Below are 6000 nucleotides of genomic sequence, written 5' to 3'. Positions count from 1 at the left end.
GAGAATTTAATATTTTATTCTGTAACGGCTGAGAATGAAATATATATATTCTGTAATGACTGATAATTTAATAAATATATATATTTATTCCTTAACGGCTCAGAATTAAATATTATATTCTTTAACATCTGAGAATTAAAAAAATATATTTTGTAATGGCTGGGAACTTAATATATATATATACATAATGTAACAGCCGAGAATTAAATATTATATTTTGTAACGGTTAAGTTAATACAATTTTCAAGTTTGTCGATTACACTTTAATTTCTTGTACTATAAATAACGAAAGAAAATAGAAGGTGTAGATACAGAGAAAACACATCTCAAAAACTCTCTATTTTCTCTCTTCTACCTCTCTACTTTCTCTGCTGTCATAAACACAGTTAGTGGTTTTTTCAGCGACCGAGGTGATGGTTGAAGTTGAGTTTGTTGTTGCTGTGAACACCATGTTTGGAGCTATTCTATCCCAGAGGAGGCGTTGCAAGTATCCCAACACATCAAGTTGGGGCAATTATCTCTTCAAGAGCAGTCAGGGCTTTAAGCAAGGCCTGGCGACTCAGCTGTTTAGTTATTTCATTTGATTGTACCTGTTGATGGCCTCTGCTTTTTTATTTCTATATCACTTTGATAAAGCTATGGTTACTGGTATAATTTCTGTACTTTCTTTGATCTTATAGTTACTGATATGAATGCTTTTTACCTACATATTTTGTTTCGTTAATTATTTTCTTGACTTATCGTTAATTATTTTCCTGGCTTTGGCTTGTTAAATATTATATATAACTGCCTCTATGTTGCTGTAATAGTTATTATTTCCAACAGGATGAAGCTTTGGTCGACTTTCTTTAGTCTGTTTTGTTAAGTAACCAGTCCGTCTAAAACATTAAGGTGGTAGAGGAAGACCTGAACATGATCTTATACTATTTTAACACCCCCTCAATCGTACGATACTTTTCGTACCGATTTACAACAACAAATATAATCAATACCAATAACAAATATTTAAATTAGACAAATGGGGGTGGGAGGATTCGAACTTGAGTCATTTTCTAAACCGAGCTCTGATACCATGTTAAGTAACTAGTCCGACTAAAATCTTATGGTGGTAGAGGAAGATCCGAACAAGATCTTATACTCTTTTAAAAAGTTTTATGTTAAAACCGGCTATCACCTGTAACAGTCGGGTTTAGTTCTTGACTTCAGACCGCCACAGAAAATAATTTTTTTGAAATTATAGGAATATATGTACTTGTTCTGATACAACCGTTGTTTTGAGAAATCGGGTTTTGATGCGACCAATGAAAATCATTATCATCAAATCAAAACCATGAAAATTCGGCTGATTTATAATCCCGAACAAGAAAGCACAAAAATTCACCAAAATAAACCAAACTAATTATGGAGAAACTAAATAAAATCCAAGTAAATTGGAAGATTATTGAAGGCAAATAAAAGCTTAATTAATAAAAAGAAGAAATAAAGGATTTGACATGGAAGCTCCTCAATTTTTTTTGAGAAAGCTACTCAATGAAGAGAGAGAGAATTGCAAGTCTTACTATTACTTTTATATTTTTTTTCACATAATCGTGCAACCACAAAATATTTTATTATTCTTCAAAAATTAGTAGGGTTAAATATTTTGAAAATGAATGTACAGTATAGTAAAAAATAAGCTATTTACTCTTATAAAATTTGTAGATAGTGATAAAGAGTTAACAAATTGGACTGGAGCCACTCTTTTTAAAATACGGTAACAAAAGTGTAATGTGTGATCACAACTATATTGTTTACTTATTATATATTTTTTAGTTTAGGATAAGATTTACATATATATTGAATTCAATAAAGAAAGTTTAACGAATAAATTTGGCCGAGTATATAGTATGATGGTTCATGAGCACAATTGTAAGACTGTGATGGAAGAAGAATTTCATGGGTTTGCAAACATAAATGAGGTAGAGGAATATGAAGGAGGGGGAACGAAAGTTAGAAGAGAGGGTAAGTGACAGAGGTATATATAATGTTGTTGGTGTTTTTCATGTTTGATTAAAGTAATACTTTTTAAATTAGATTTTAGAACATAATATCATAATTTTGCAACATAAGAGATATAAACAAGATATTTTTATTTATATCAAACTGCTAATAGTTCATGCTGTAATATAACATTAATATAGATAGAATTACAGTTCCCTTTGACTCTTATGTTTGGCTTAATTATAAAAGTAACACTAGTAGCACAATAGCTCACTTTGACTCATATATTTGGCTTAAATAATAAATGCAAGACTAGTTATAATACTGATCGAGTAATAAAACCCTTTGTAAAACACAAAGATCTCCCTAAAACATTTCATCTACTTTCAACTTGTTTTCTTCTTTCTTATTTGTCCACGTTTGAACGGTCCACTCACATTATATCAACAAAGAGATCTGTCCTCTCCATACACCATATATGCCCTGTATAACGGTAAAAAAAGTGTTGTTGAAGGCCAAAAAGTGTAGTTGTACATAAAAAATTTACACCTTTTCCAAAAATCAGTTGGTCACCAATGTAGTTATAGTTTTAATTTTTAGGTTATACTGTCAAAAGTGAGTGTCTATGCTTACAATTCCCATTTATAGTAACATATGTAATACTGTAACCATGGACCTACACTCACACCACTATAATTTTTGCTACAACAAATTTGTGTTGTCAAAATATTTTTTCTGAACTCTTTTCTCATTGGTTACACTATATATATATATATATATATATATATATATATATGGTAACACTTTTTTATAAATATTATGTACATTTCCTAACAGCTTTATAAGCTTTACCAACACTTTTTAAAGGTTTTCCAACAAATATTATTTTACCATTTACATTATTGCGTACACTTTAAAGGGCTATACCAACACTTAATTAAAACAAAGAACAATATAACATTTGAAAATATCATTTCCCATTACATAATTTTCCAATATTTGCAATCATCCACAATTACAATTCAAGAATCTAAACATTCAAAATAACTATTGCCAACAGTACAAAGCAATCCAAAATAACTTAAAACCTTCTAATACGGAAAATAAATAGTTAAGTACCACGAAGTACAATTTTCAAGTTATACTACTACTACATAAAATCAAAATTATAACCGTGAAAAGTACTTCTCCAACATATCAAAATCTTCTGTCGATTTATCCAACACATCGAGCTTGATATTCAAATTTGGATTTATTTGACTCATCAAGGGTTTGCAGCTGAAACTGATCTTTTGTACCTTTTTGAAGCTGCGTATTTTATAATAATATATAATTAGAAAAATAAATAGTTGTCAATTCACTTGGAATCAATACATTACAGGAGAAGAAAGATCGATAAAGATACAAGTGATACCTTTTATGTATCCTCGTGTGTGCTGAATGAGTTCATTAGAAGCAGGGTAATATTGCATCCATACTTAGCATTAAGTGTATATGCCCACATAAAAAGGTCAATACCGCGAATAGTTAATTACAAAACAAGAACAAGGTGGAATATTTCAATAATCAGCATTAAAGACACACCTTGTAGGTGTGCCACTATCCACTACAAGAAAAAAGAGTAAAAGTGACCAAAAAAAGCGACCAACTATAAATTCTACCGAAAACGGTGGCTTTTAAGGTCAATCTCACATGACCAAAAACCGCGCATAAAATCGACCGATATCGGTGGATTTTGTTAGCGGTCGCTTTTAGTCGGTGGAATTTATAGCCGGTGACTTTTAGTCGGTGGCTTTTATTAACAAAAGCAACCGCCTATTTTTCAGCGATCGATTTTAAGGTTTAGAGATTTGGTGGGAAAATTGCTGCCAAATGAATCCTGAAATTATAAAACAAAAGCGACCGGATTTTGAGACTAATAATTTATGACGGATTCTGTCGTAAATTAGCACAAGATTTTTGATAAATTTCAATTTTTATAAAATATTATTTCATGATCCAGCCATATTAATGTCAACATTTATTTGTTTGGGTGATATTTCAAGAATTTCACTAATATATATATATATATATATATATATATAGATTGTCATCCATACGGTTGGATCGATGAAAAATATTTTTAAAATAATCGAAACACAAATTCAGAACTAAACAGTAGTTAGTTGTACTAGTCGAACCGATACTTGACTGTTAAAATGACAAACCAATTAATTTAGTTTGATATGAAATTTTGGTTATATCACTAATATATATATATATATATATATATATATATATATATATATTAACATTCATACGGTTGGATCATTGAAAAATATTTTTAAACTAATCGAAACAGCAATTTAGGATTAAACACTAGTTAGTTGTATTAGTCAAACTAACGTTTGACTGTTAAAATGGCAAACCAAATAAAACTGTTTTAATATAAAATTTTGGTTACATCACTAATATAAATATCAGTTGACATCCATATCGTTGGATCGTTAAAAAATATTTTTAAAATAATCGAAACACCAATTTATGATTGAATACTAGTTAGATATACTCGTCAAACATCTGTTTGACTGTTAAAATGGCAAAGCAAATAAAATTATTTTGATATGAAATTTTGGTTGTATCACTAATATATATATCTGGTGACATCCACATGGTTGGATCGTTGAAAAATATTTTTAAAATAATCGAAATAATAATTCAGAATTAAACACTACTTAGATGGACTAGTCAAACTGATGTTTGACTATTAAAATGGCAAACCAAGTAAAAATATTTTGATATGAAATTTTGGTTATATCACTAATATATATATATGTTGACATCCATACGGTTGGAACGTTGAGAAATATTTTTAAAATAATGTAAACATAAATTCAGGATTAAACACTAGTTAGCTACACTAGTCAAATTGAAGCCTGACTATTTAAATGACTAACTAAATAAAAATTATTAATATATATATATCTACTGACATCCATTCAGTTCGATCGCTAAAAAATATTTTTAAAAAAATCGAAACACCATTTAAGAAAGAAACAGTAGTTAGTTGTACTAGTCAAACTGAAGTTTGACTGTCAAAATGGCAAATCAAATAAAATTATTTTGATATGAAAGTTTGATAATATCATTATTATATATACATATATATATATATATATATATATTAAGACTAGTAAGTACTACTAGTCAAAGTAGTGTTTGACTGTTAAAACATCATACCAAATAAATCGATTTTTTTCTGAATTTTTTTCATATAATTATTATATATGAATCTTGACATCCGTATGGTTGGATCATTCATAAATATTTTTTAAAATTGAAACATAGATATGGGACTTAACACTAGTAAATAGTATTAGTCAAGAATTCCACGTTTATATACTTCTAGTACGCTATAATGTTTTTGAAAAATATTTATTAAACTAATAATAAAGTTGTTCTTAAGCTAATATTTATTAAACATAATTATATAGTGGTGAACTTCATAATTAACCTGATTTTATAGAGAAAATTATCATTTTTAATATATTACTTAGTCAATCGGAAGTACAAATAAAATTAAGGCCCGGTCCAATACAAAAAACCCTAGAAATTTAGGGTCTTAGTATAAAATCATCCCAACCACAGATACAGGCTTAAAGCCACCTCCCCGCCTCACATCCTACATCTCTCAGTCACCTCTCTTCACTCACATATCTAAACAATAGCCCCCTCCTCTCAGTTTTGTCTTGGCTATTTAATCGGGAGCTCGCGGCGCTACTACTAAAAAATGAAGCTCAGTTTCCATCAATAAGAAGATTCCAGAAGAAGTGGCAATCATCCCATCCATGCTTCTCGACAAAAAAATCTCCCGGTGGTGGCAAAATAATGAATGAGAATTCTATATTTTATTTTATTTATGAATTATACGATTAGTATATATTTGTTTTGTGATTGATTTATGTTTATTTTAGGATTTGGGGCTTAGTTGCTTTAGCCGGTGGTTGTGGAGTTTTTAGGTGTTGTTCATGTGTTTTTTAC

This window comes from Apium graveolens, chromosome 1 (genome assembly GCF_009905375.1).
Source record: "Apium graveolens cultivar Ventura chromosome 1, ASM990537v1, whole genome shotgun sequence".
Lineage (NCBI taxonomy): Eukaryota > Viridiplantae > Streptophyta > Magnoliopsida > Apiales > Apiaceae > Apium > Apium graveolens.
Note: the sequence above shows the minus strand (reverse complement) of the source record.